Below are 14,560 nucleotides of genomic sequence, written 5' to 3'. Positions count from 1 at the left end.
TACGAGCTGGCACCCTGCCATCTCGCCAACTGCTGCTCAAAGCGGATGCCCCACTGCTGACAGCTGCTCGGCCGTGTCCCCAACCAGCAGATGTCAAAACTTCCCAGCTGAGGAAGGTTAAAAAAAGCAAAGAGGAGGGGTTTCTCATCCCAGCAGTGATGATGACTGTTTTACTGCCATTGTGTCTATTACCTGTTGTCACACTGTACCAGTCAAGAGGAAGTCTGCAAGCAGTGAGACACAAATTTAAAATAATGATACTAGTAATCATAACATAAATAAACACAATATGGCTATAATTCAATAGAAGTATGAAGATGGCACAGGCAACAAACGAAGTCACTGAACTTTCCACGAAGTTCTCCTTAAGGTGAGAGGCCTATTTTAACCCGTGCTTTCAAAAAGGGAAAAAAAAAAAAAAAATCTTTTAGCATTCCCAAATCAGGTAATTTAAAAGGCCACCAAATCTGGTCTAATTTTCAGGCAAAAGTACACTTCGTTTTCAGAATTCATACCTAGTGATGAAATTGTTCCTTTTTCTCCCCTGATATCTTTTCTGTTCATAATTTATTAGCATAATTTGTGAGATGATAATTTTTGTTTCCCTTTATCCTCATATACACACAGGTAATAGCCCCCCCAAATATAATAGAACGTTATCCACGAAAAATATCAAAAACTAAAATACAATCTAACTAGACAATGAAATCACAACTGGATACCATTTTGATCAGAAGACAGCTTCAGAATTCTGACCTAAATACTGTGTTAATTTTGTGGCCTAAAAAAAGTTAAAAAATAGTGATGTTATTTGTTGGAAATTTAAGTTATTTCTGAACTCAAGAGGACCGGATCATAAACCTCTAATACTTATTTTGACTTTAGGAAACAATAATTTTGTGTCTGATTGTTATTAAACATGGAAAGTGTGGAAGTGTGAAAGTAATTTCCTCTCAATTATGCTACTTTGAGTCATTCTTTTTAACAGCGTGAATGCAGGTGGATATTATAATTTAAATGCCACAGGAAATATGCCATAAAACTTAAAGTTCATGTTCCTGCTAGTTCTACTTCAATCAGTCATCATTTATTGATAAATTATGCATTCAGCATTACATAAGTACACATATATACAAAAGAAAACACAATGGGAAAGCATTTTGAGTATTCAAAAGGAGTTAAAAATTACACTCCTGCCAACCATTCCCTCTAATTAGGGAAAAATAATCATAATACTAACAGATACACGGACCTAGTATCAGTTAGGGATTTCGCTCATTTATAACAAAAATTAACATATCAAGAGGAGGTTTATCAGAAAAGGTATGGAGTGGTTCCCAGTATGTTAAAAAGATTTTTAAAAAGCTACAGAACTGAATTAGAAAGCACACAGTTTAGGGAACTAGGTGGCAGGAACAATGGCCAATCTAAGACACTAAGGTGAATCAGCTCAAATCATTTCTTCTAAGAAGAAATGGCCTACTTTGGTTCACATGCCCAAGCGAGGTATGTGCAGTGCAACTTAGCAATTCCAACAACACTGAAACAAATGTTTAGGTTGTTACTATCAGAAAAAGGGCAAACATGGATTCTATGGGTCAAACACAATAGTGACAAAGATGACCCATACCCTGTGAAGTCAGTGCTAACAAATTCCATAAAGGGATTTTTAGGCAAACTTCATTAAAACTACAAAGATCAGTATAAGCAAGGGAATGAGTGGGTATTCCAGATATGAAACTGAGAATAAATATGATTTTGCACTTGATAAGAAGCCTGGCTGATTTGAGCACTGAACATCTCACTAGAATAAACCAATCATAATAACGACAGTGATAACTCACTGATATTACTTCTACTAATTTCTTCTATTATGTACTACATGTCTATAGCATTTTACAGATTATAAAATTCTTTCTCAGCTAAATTTTTCTTCAATTCTTACAATAATCCTGGGAAATATATGTTACACATATTCAGTGACTTTTATATATAAAAAGTCAGGTGGCATGTTATATTATAGAGTCAATACATGAAAAGACTTTGTTGCTAGCACACATGAAGAATTTGGTATTTGTCAGACACAGGTTTTTGGAAAGCTAGAATTCTTTCTTTTCTGGCAATGTTTTTCTAACAGCAATAAATGAAATCATTTAAATATTATTCTCTATTTCATTATTTTATTCCAAAAACATTGTTTGAGCAACCACCAAATGTCAGGCCCAAAACTAGGTACCAGGAATAGTGAGGAAAATGAGATACAGCCCTGCCCTCGAGAAACTTGGAATATACTATGAAGATACAATCATGTATACAAGTGTAGAAATTGTTCATAACTATTAGAACAGAGATGGGATGATACTTCATCTCATGTGGGGATGTCTACTTTGTAGACACAGAAAGGTAATGGTCAGGTCCTTCATGGGGATCATCAAGAAAAGCTCTTGAAAGTGACGTGACTATTGACATATTTGAAAATCAGTGTGTCTCAAAAATTCACAAAATACTACTTAGCATACAAAAGAAGACAAGAAAGATATCTATGAATTAAAATAAATACAAAACCTCATCAAAAATAAATCTGCTCCCAGGGTGCCTGAGTGGCTCAGTCAGTTAAACAACTGACTCTTGGTTTTGGCCCAGGTCATGATCTCAGGGTCCTGAGGTAGAGCCCTGCATCATGCTCCTTTCTCAGCGTGGAGTCTGCTTGTCCCTCTCCCTCTGCTCCTGCCCCCACACTCTCACACACTCTCTCTGGAGTAAATAAATAAAATCTTTTATAAATAAATAAATAAACCAAAAAATAAATAAATGAATAAAATCTGCTCCTAAAAAGCACAAACCATACATGTAACAAAACAATGTTTGTGGTTTGAATTCTTTTTGTAAAATGTCTTTTTGAAAGTAACATACTAAAATTAAGATGCTACTAAATTCAGTGTAGCTGTTCAACTGGAAAATGTCTCAATTCCAGCTACATTTTGAGTTTAAAATGACATGTTAAAGATCCACAATATATATCATTGCAGTTTTCCTTGACTTCCATAGAAGTTCCAACACTGAAAAGTGAGATATATTAAATTGAAATTATGGGTATGGCCAAAATCCTTTTGAATATTTTTGTTGGACAAAAAGTAAAAACAACACTTGCCCATTCGGAATTAAAGTATATGTAGGTATATATAAAATTGTATAATTTTACCATCTGTATTAGAATGTTGAATAAAGTTAATCATATTCTCTTTCCCTCTCTCTTCCTCTCTCTCTCTATATATATTTGATTTTCTAGAAAAATGTATAATTGTCTATTTTATGTCATTAATTTAAAATAGTTAATAAAATGTTACTTTGAACAAAGAAGTCATTAGATATTAGAGGGCTGAACATTTTTAAACTCATAAACATGCAGCAAATTCAAGTCATATCATTTGACCTCAATCCAAAATATGATAAAATATATCATTTCTGGAACCCCTGTTTTCATTGCCTTTCCATTATGCAATGCTCTTTTACAGAAAATAGTTTATTCTTATTTTTTTTAAGATTTTATTTGTTCATTTGAGACAGAGAGACACAGAGAGAGAGAGCCAGCATGAGCAGGAGGAAAGGCAGAGGGAGAGGCAGAAGCAGACTCCCCACTGAGCAGGGAGCCCAATGCAGGACTTGATCCCAGGACCTGGAGATCATGACCTCAGCCAAAGGCAGACACTCAACCATCTGAGCCACCTAGGTGCCCCAAGAGTTTATTCTTATTATCTACACTCATTGGTACACAGATTATAATTCTCAACTTTCATCCTCCATATTCTACCAATATAAAATATGTATTTTGTTCATTTAAAAATGCAAATGAAATTTATTAGTAAAATAATTACTAATTAATAATAAAATCTTAATTTTTTATAGTGTTTTGGAGTTTATGCATTGCTTTTACATATAGCATTTTATGTCATCCCTACAATGCTACAGCATAGAAGATGCTATCATCCTTACTTTTCAATGAGCTTCCCTGGATCACACAACTAATCATTAGCAGAGCCAAGACCAACCCAAGGTCACGACCTAAGTGCAATGGTCTATCCAGTTTAACATCTACACGCAGCCTGCCTCTGGCCCGCCACAGGACAAGGAATGGATGCAAAAGTCAATCAGCATACAGTGACAGTATTACTGCTGTTCTGTTAATTAAGCCTATTTTCATTTATTGGAATCAAATGACAGAGACTAGCCCTGAAGCAAAATACTCAGCCACTCTATTTTTCTCAGCAACCACAATTAAAGTCAAAGACCTCTGGATAGCCTGGAAAAACAAACCAGGGACATTTAGTAAACAATTGTGAAAAAATCATATCACAGATATGAAGTAGTTAAACACACAAAAAAATGTAGCTTCTGTTCCTTGAAGACTTAATAGTGCAAATAAGTGATAAATTCTCTATCAGAATAAATACATTTAGATTGAAAGGTATGCCTATTTAGAAACATTTTTTTAAAGTATTGTCAGATGAAGTAAAGCATCTTGCTTACACAATCTTTCCTCTCCAGCCAAGGGATCTGTTGAGAGGCAGGAGAAGGGCAAGAGACAAACAGATACAGAGAAACAGATATATAGACACACAGGAACAGGAGCAGAGGCAATTTAGGGAACTGGTGCAGGTTATTAATTAACATTAAAAAACCAAGAATGCAGTAAGAACATTAGTTCTGACTGTAAGAAGAAAGACTCTAGGCAGACCTTGTCTATGTAGCAGTCTCCCTACCCAAAACATTATTCCCCCAAAATATCCAAATTTCATTTATATTTTATCTTATGAATACATTGTTTTAATATATCACATTCTTTTAATTCCACTAGAGGAGGGGCGCCTGGGTGGCTCAGTCGTTAAGCGTCTGCCTTCGGCTCAGGTCATGATCCCAGGGTCATGGGATCGAGCCCCTCATCGGGCTCCCTGCTCTGCGGGAGGCCTGCTTCTCCCTCTCCCACTCCCCCTGCTTGTGTTCCCTCTCTCGCTCTCTCTCTCTGTCAGATAAATAAATAAAATCTTTAAAAAAAAAAAAAAAATTCCACTAGAGGATTATTCTCTAAAAAAATGGTGTTTTTAAAAAATTCGATTATCTCCATAAGAGTTAAAATACTATGATCACTAGTGGAATCGTAGAACAATATAAATGGGAAGAAAAATCTCTCAGCTATTGCTTAGCTCAAAACCTCCATTTTAAACATGTTGCTGAGACTTTGAAAGTTGAAGCTATTTGCTTAAATCACAAAAGCCAACAATGTCACAACTGAGTATTCAAAGTCTTCTCCTAGACCCCCATGTAAAGATAACAGCAACAACAATCATCGTAAACATTTTTGAGTGGTCACCTGGAGCTGCCAGCGCTCTGAGCTAATTCCACGTATCATAACATTAAACAGTACAACCTGTACACGTTTTTTCCTCCTGTGTTGAGCAGAAGAGTAAGTAGCCTTTAGAATCTGTTTCTGGAAATGAGAAGCAAGACAAGAGAATGGATTGGTTCTAGTTTCAATGAGAGGAGATCCATGCTTGCCTATGTTAGATATTGAGGATTTGCCTAAGATTTAAGAGCATCCCTTACAAGTCTCCTTTTAATGTATTGCCGATACCATTTATCCCTAACTTCCACCACCAAGGAAATCTAGTGAACTGCACTTTTCTTATGTGATAAAATATTATTAGAATCCATGGCTTGAAATCAGTGTTCCATAAGATTCTCATTATATGTTAGAACTTCTCAACAACCTATAATATTACTTACACTTACACTTCATTTTTAAAAAATTACTTAGAATCTCAATTGGATATCAATTTATGAAATTCACAATTATTCAAATATTCAAAAGCAATAGAAAGGAATAATCTATAATTCATATTTGTGCTAATATAAACTACTGCCTCCATCCATCTAGGTAGTCTGGATTCTAACAGTTCACCTCATTTTAGAATAGGCAGATTGTTATGCTTTTCATTCTCTCTAGCACGGTCACTTCCTATCCCAACCTGACAAAATTCTTTCCAGTCATTAAAGTTCAGTTTGAATGTTACCTCCATTACAAAGCCTTCCCAAATAACCTGCTAGAAGTCATTGGCCCCTCTTTGAGTTTTACTTGCAATTTATTTGAGACTCTGAAAGATTTATTATGTATCATTTTAGATTAGAACTATGTATGTACATATCTTTCTTCCTAGATGAGAAATAGCTTTGGACCGGTAGCCCCATATTCTTTATCAGAGAACCAAGATAGTACCTTGGATGAAGTCTCAATAAATATGTGGGTTTTTTTGAATGAATTAATGAATGAATGAATAAACAAATGATTAGTGAAAGCCATAGGAAATGTGTAGAAAAAAGAAATAGGAGAAACAGGTTCTGAATGGGCTGGAGAAAATGCTTTGAGATTCTCCTTTATGTTGCCTCACAGTCAAATCACTAAAGATTATTCCCAACGTGAAACTTCACGTGAAATGCCTACATAATTTAGATCATCAGAAGCACAGGTAAAACAAACCTAGCAAGAAAGTCTTTAAAGAAAATATCCAAAGATATTACATACTGATTCCATTTACTGGTGATAGCTATAAACCCTTATGTCAAGTAAAAGGGAAAAAGTGAGTAACTATTGATCTGGCATAGAATGAATAAGCCCAAAGTTTCACATTCCAATTCAGCTTCCTTTTGTATTTTCAACTTCTACCGGCCATCAAAGGAAACAAACATGGAAGGCATGTGCCAGGCTCTGGGGAGAAAGGGTGGCTATCTGATCTAAAAAAAAAGAAAAAAAATTGCAAGTACCTATTGAATAATGGGGTATGATATTTAGCTTCCATTAAAATAATCTAAAATTTACTCAAATTTAGAAGTAGCAAATAAATTTATGGATTTTTAAAAGAAAATTAAAGAAACAGATTTTGCTTTTCATGAGTAAGGCACAGTGTTAGACCTACTTAGAGAAGATTCAGAAATATGGTCCCATCCTTATGAAGTTTACAGTCCAGAAGTTTATTATTAATCAATCAATCATAAAGTTAAAAATTTGGTAAATAAAGAAAAAAGAAGAAAGAAGAAACATTCTGGTTAGCATTTAAGTGAGGGACATATTATAATGTTGAGAATCAGGAAAGAATTCCTCAAAGAAATGACATAGGAGCTTAATTTTGAAGAATTTATCTATAGGTTCTCTAAAGTTATCATTTACAATTTCTATAGATTTCTGAATGAATAATAGATGATGTAAGGTTGTAGAGTTACACATTGATTTTTATTTAACCTCTGCTTTAGAATGCACATCTTTCACTCTAACAGAAAATAAATCAATTGTTGAAAAACATTTCAAACTAAATATGTATATTTTCATTAGGTATTTTACTAATTACCTAATCGGGATGCTTGTATTTTTGCAATGTTATTTATGAACAAGCGCAGAGTAATCGTACTGGCATTTAAACTAAATAATTTTGCTGAAATGTTCTGATATATTAAGAGGAGGTTTAAGGTGCCATATAACTACATGTGTAAGTACACCCTTATTGCTGACCTTACAATGCACTTAGTATCTTATACTTCACTAATGCTGTCTCTACTACCACAAGCAATTTATTCTGCCTCATGTTCCTCAAGTGCTCATAAATCAGCATTAGATCCTTTTTACTGAGTTGCTGATTTTAAGCCAGCACAGTAAGAAAGAGCATTTGGATTCAAAGTATAATATTGGCACACATATTGATTTTAATTAGTCTAATTAGTTCATTACACTAAAAATCACACAGATCATTTATTACATCAAACCTAATGGCATATGATCAAGGATTTAATATGATAATGAAGTAGATCAATTATCACTCATAAAGGAAGTCATTAACAAGTGTAAACATTGTCAAGCTGAATACCATTACAAATTATGAAGTCATAGCTAAGAGAATTTGCATATACACATTAATATTATTTTATAGTCAATCTTCCTCTCTAAAAATGAATACATCTTTGCTTTTAATTCACTTTCATGTATCTATTATTACTGTTTTAAACTACACACAAGCTGGTTAACATAGGTTGGAGATTTAAATACTTCAGACTCTGGAGAGTTCCAATGGCAAAAATGTTGCAAAAAATTACTATCATTGGCTGACAGTCAAGTTCATTTGAATTTCTCTTCTTTCGTCAACTTGAAAACTAAGAATTTGTTCACTTTGGCAGTTGAATGGTCCTGGCTTGTATAACAATAAACAGACAACCAATGATAGTTCTTGAGATATTTGTGATACTTTAGATATCATGTAGGTTAATTGATGTATTTTTTTATCTTTAATTAAATAATAATAGCAATATATAATTACATTGAGCAAGAACCAAGATATCTGCAAAAAAATTTCAGATTACAGTGCTACATACTCATTTATTAATGCTTTTTGCAGCTTTAACATTACCAAGACATCTTAAATAAAAGCAGCCAACTGTGCACCCTGATCCTAACCCAATGCATTGCCATCTATCATTATTATTGCTATCATTACCCTTTGCTTAGGGTCCCTTCACTCTGTTTTAAATCCACTTGACAGTAGTGCACATTCAAGCCATTCAGAATTTATTTTTCTGGTGAGAACTCGTAAGGTAGTGTATAAAATATTTCCTTGATATCCAGATATAATATGATCTAATTGTCATTCTTCAAATGTTAAACTTCTCCCTAAAAATGCAGTTTACAGAATTCTATACCTCTTCAGAGAGTTCCCAGACAAAATATGACACCTTGTTGACAATGACAGATATAAAATCTAAATTTGCATTATGTTACTGGGTAGTAAACTAAAGTAGCTAATAAATAAAATGAAATAAAGTAAAAGATCTACCTGAAATGCTACCTTATTCTGTTGTCAAAACAGCAAATCTGGAAGCCATCTATGAAGTCATCACGTGTACTCCCACTTCATTTTGTCTACCTCACAGGCTTCCTGTGAAGACTAAGTGAACAAACACCTATAAAGAACTTGCGTCTGGCATGCACTAGTCACTCCGATGCTAGCTATTATTATCATTATGAGGCAATAATAATATTGTAGGTCCAGATGTCTGACATTTTCCTGGTCGAGCAACTTCCCAGAGCAGATCCTAGTGTGATGAGTATACATTGCTTACCTTGTGCTTTGCTTTCTGCACCCAGTAAGGAGTATACCTCAATGGTACAACTTCTTAATGGTATTCTCTTACCAGGCACTCTCACTTTAATGCATCCTCCTTATTGCCATTATCTTCTAAAAACTAAACTGATTGTGTCTTTTCACCAGTTACTCTTTGTAAGGAGAATAAAGTCAAGTTCACACTCCTTATCATGCCATGTCTCAATACTCCCACATCCCACCTCCCTACTCAAGATACGTGTGCTGCAGCTGCAAGGTTTTATTGTTTCCTAACAGCCATTGTTCCTGTAAGGCTCTGGGTTGGCAACATCCCTGGTTTGTTTCCTCATGGCTTCTCCTTCTCCTCTCTCATAAATCCCTAATGTGTCTTCAATATTTATTTTCTCTAAATGAATTACATTCTTCATTACGAGCTACATAACTTCGGGCAAGTTATTTACTCCCTCTAAACTTTAACTTCTATGAATTGGATTAATAAAGAGATTATGAGATTATGTACATAATGTATTTAAAATCCTACACATAATAGGTGCTCAATTAATTGTAATTGTTATTGTAGTTGTTGTTAACATTGGTATTATTCCATTAAAAAAAAAAAAATGGAAGCCTGAAATTTTCCTCCAAAATACAATGGAGTATACTCTAGTATCAAAGCATTTGAGTCCCTGGGTAATAGGTCCCCAAGTCCTGAACAATGTGTTAACAGATAGGACACTACTAGTGAGCAACATGGGGGCAGTAGCTTAAGACTCTGTAGCTGAAAGATACACAGATAACCTTGAGAGAAGGAGCTTAACCAATAATAAAGAGGCAACTCTTGTGGGGAGGGGGGGACAGTTCTAGAGGCCCCAACAGTGTTATCAACGAAGTCATCCTGCAAAAACACACGCCCCCAAAAATGTTTATAGGAAACCTTTAAATACTTCAAAATCCTATTATCTTATGAGCTAAGAATATCATAACAGGTCACTGGTTTATGAAGCATAAGCAATGCACCTATAGCTTAGTCTACTCTGCAAAAGTAAGGAGGAAAAGAACACCTCCACCTCCTTTTGTGATCTGTCAAATCAGTGCTGTTCTTTCTCTGTCAAGATCACGAGCTTTGGTGAATTAGTCATGGGGCTCTTTGTTTTTAATTCAAATAAGCTGATTGTTTGCTTTTGAAGCGGAGTGTACAGACCCGTTGGCAAGGAGAGAGGAAGCCCCCAAGGAATACACTGAAGACTACCATAGAACCCCAGCCAAAAGCAGTGCACGAACTGCTCACCAGATTCCATTGCATGCACACACACACCGCCTTAATTAATCCATCATTAACATCATAGCACAGCGCTGAGCCTACCACACCTGGTTTGACAGCTGGATTGAAAGCACCGTTGACAGCTGGTGCTTATGCACTTGCTTGAAGTGCGGGGGCTGATAATGGGCTTGCCTAGGGAGCTAGAGCCCTGCCGAGAGGTTATATGTTTGATGAAGGTAATAGCAGTTAATGAGAATATTTTTTGCTAGAGTTTGGGGACTGGTGTAACAACATTACAATAAAATCTACGTATTTGGCAATTCAATACCTAACTCTGCTGAACATTGTAAAGTCATGTAAACATTTGAAAAAAAATTTCCCATGTGTTAAGAAATAAGCTCCCACAGAGCAGTATTTTTAACATTATTAAATGGCAAAATAGAACTAATGCAGGTCCTCATGACCTGGTGAGGGGTGGGTGGGGGGGTGGATGGATGGGTAAAATTTCCCATACATCAAAGCAGTTCTCTTCTTTTTTTTTTTTTTTATCTTTTAAATCCCCAAATTTATTGTTTCTTTCTGACTATGTAAGCAATATATGTTCACTGCTAAAAATGTGAAAAAGAAGTACAAAGAAGAAATTACAAGTCACCTATATTCCTACCACTGGCAATGACTACAATTTGCATTTTTTGAAAAGATGTTATTTATTTATTTATTTATTTATTTATTTGAGAGAAAGAGAGAGTGAGCAGGAGGGAGAGGGAGAGAGAATCTGAAACAGACTCCACGCTGAGTGCAGAGCCTGGTGCGGGGCTCAATCCTACAACCATGAGATCATGACCTGAGCTGAAACCAAGAGTTAGATGCTTAACCAACTGAGCTACTCAGGTGCCCCTACAATTTGCATTTTGATCTCTGAGACTGATGACCAGAGACTGGAAAAGACATCAAAAGCAGTTCTCTTCTAATCCTTGGCCACACCCTCTATGCTCACCACTGAGCTACTGAAGGATAGAGTATGAGTTTAACCCCCAGTACTTGTCTTTTCCCAACTCAATGGTCAGCATTTGTGTTTGAGAGCCTTATTCAGGTACTTAAAGCCCATGACTACTGAAGATGATGATGGGGCTTGGTGTGAGCTAGTGCTTATTAAGTTCAGAGCACTTCCTTTTACTTGCTAATATAATACAATACAAAATGGTTGGGTTGGTTTTGTCTCCAGGATCATCAGGCTGAGAATGTGACTTTTCTCTAAGTAGCCTGTTCTTGCCCTAGTTTTGCTCTGCAGCAGGGGCAGGAAGATCATTAATAGCTTCACAAGGCCTGTGGAATTAAGGCTAACCCTTCAATGCAGTCAGATCCTTCACCACATGGCTTCCACGGAATCAATCCAACCTGCCCCGCAGACTCTAAGTGGGCCACACTGAACTTTTTAAGTGTTCTCTCAGAACACACTGCATTTGTTTTGTTTTGTTTTTGTTTGTCTCTGTACCTTTGTTCACATTGTCCTGATTCCTCTTCCATGGCTCAGGTCAAATGTGACCTCCTGATCACCTTTGCTTCCTCCAGGCTACATAAAAGAAAACAAGTGGCTTGAGCCACTATTGTGAGTTTTTTAAAAACAAGGCACTCTGTCATATTTATTGCCAAACACTGTCAGTCAATATATTGTGTGAATAAGTTAATTAATAACAGGTCTCAACTTCTATAATGTTGCTTTCTCTCCTCCCCACCCCCACCCTGCACCTGCTGCATTATTCTACCAGCTGTGAATCAGAAGAAATTTAAAGGGTAGAAAGAAAAAAGCCAGATCTATCCCTTGAATTATATGTAGTAATATCCCTTTATTAATAGCAGCTACCAGGTTTAAGTCTTTATTAAGCATATTCATATATTTTTAATTTATGACTCAAGAGTCCGCTAATTAGATATTATCACTACTGTTTTATAAGTGAGAAAAACATGACTCAGAAAGCAAGTTAAGTAATTTTTTTAGGGTTACAATGATAAAAAATGATAGAAGTTAGATTTTACGGAGCTAACATATTTTGAACTGACAGCATGTTTTAGAAACTATTCTGGCTCTTCCCCATAGTAAGTCATTTAATCTCCCCAACTACCCTATGAGGTAGGTACTAATATAAATTTTACCAATGAAGAAACTGAAGAGAAGGGTGGGTAAATACTGCATGCAAGAGGGTAATGGTGGGACTTAGGTTTAAACTCAAGCAGTTCAGCCTCAAACCTTACCTACTATGCTATAGTGATTCCAGCATCTCTGACATCAAGCTCCAACTTTTTAAGTTCTATTGTGAATTGCCCCAGACGGAGCACTTACACGACAACAGAAAGCCATAGAGAGAAAATTCACCATGAGTATTTCATGTTTCTGCACTTCTTTAAGAAACACTGACTAGTACTTATTACAGACACTCTTCTTGTATGTGTTTGTGTAGCAAAAAGCCTTGAAAGACAAAGATAGTATCTTTCTCTGGAGTAAAGTGCCAGTGTGCTTTCAGTCCTAGAGGTTAGAGGTAGTGTCTCCTCCAGAGCAAAGAACAGGTCTGTGTACTGCGCATTATATAACCAGGTTCTCTCTCCTGTAATACAACCCATTGCTTATGCAAACACCCATCTGGGCCCTTTGTGGGTCCTGGGGATAAGGAGAACTCATACAAATAGTCTCATGCTACTTGCTAGCCACAAGTAATAAAGTTTTTTGTCTCTAATGGAGGAATCTGGGGTCTTCTGCCAGCATCCTAGCAACTGTGTCAGGTGACTTATTTTGCTTGCAAGTAGGGTAAGATCTCAGACTTCACAGTTCTTGACAAAAACAGCCAAGGTCATGAAAACAAGTTTCCATTGGTCTCCATGAGTAATCAACAAGTTATTTCTAAAGTGGAAATTCAAAATTTTGAAAAAATGAAATTGTTGATTCACATGTATTTATCCCTAGTGAAGAAATATACTCCCCAAAAAGTCTATATAATGTTTATCTTAAAAGACCTTATGAACTTCTAGGATATCATTGATAAATCATAATTTAGTAAAACTGGGAAAACAAAAGTTCAATTATAATTGATTAGTCACTATAGCTAGTTAATGTTTTAGCCATATCATGATATATCTTGAAGGCTATGATTCAGTTGATAAATGTTTGTCTGAATTCCCTGTTTTGTTTCTTCAAACAGAGAAAACTCTGGCTTTCTTCTTTCTTGGTCATAGGAACAGTGACATAATATCAAAAGACTTAGGTTAATAACAAATCAGTAGTAGAACCATGCCTCTTCATTTATTTGTTCATTCATTCATTCATTCATTTAATAAATAGAGTGCCAGGTACTGTACCAGGCTCTAGGACTCTGAAAATGAGTAAGACTTCATTTAGGAGAGAAGTCATGCATGTCTTCAGCCAAGACTTCTAAATTTTATGAAAGTTAAATTCCTTATCTATAAAAGTATTTAGTTATATTTTATAGTCTTCCCACCTTTAAAATCATACAACTTCTTAAAAAAGAAGATAGAAGTTTACTGAATATACTACAAGGGAGCAGCGGGTGGGACAGCAGAAGAGAGACTTTCTGCCTAAATCATACAATTTTTGGGGGGGAGGGGTAAAGGGAGGGGGTGAGAGAGAATCTTAAGCAGGCTTTATGCCCAGAGTAGGCCCAAGTGGGCTCGATCTCACAACCCTGAGATCATGGCCTGAGCCGAAATCAAGAGTCAAACACTTAACTGACTGAGCCACCCAAGCACCCCAATCATGCAATTTTTTAATAAAAATGTGAAAGATAACATTTGAACAATGGACCCAAAACCATGTAGCACAACTGTAGATACCCCCAAATTAGGAGTGTTTAAATATACCGACAGTTTTCAAATAAAAATCCATTATACGTTACTTCAAGGACATGCAGACCGTGAATGGATATCCTGTGTGATGGTGTTAGAAGGAATTATTTTTCCCCTCTTCCTCAAGTTTTTTCAGAAGATAGAGCTATTTTACTTCCTTTCTACAGAGCAGGGGCTACTTCACTAATTAGTGGATTTAGAAGGAACAGAGTTGCCTGATTCTGTCCCTTCTACGTTTTTCCCCTTCTGAGAACCTGTCCTCAGGAAGCTCTCATATCTGTTTCTTCATTGTAGTAGGTCTACAATG

This window comes from Phoca vitulina, unplaced genomic scaffold (assembly GCF_004348235.1).
Source record: "Phoca vitulina isolate PV1807 unplaced genomic scaffold, GSC_HSeal_1.0 scaffold25, whole genome shotgun sequence".
Taxonomy (NCBI): Eukaryota; Metazoa; Chordata; class Mammalia; order Carnivora; family Phocidae; genus Phoca; species Phoca vitulina.
Note: the sequence above shows the minus strand (reverse complement) of the source record.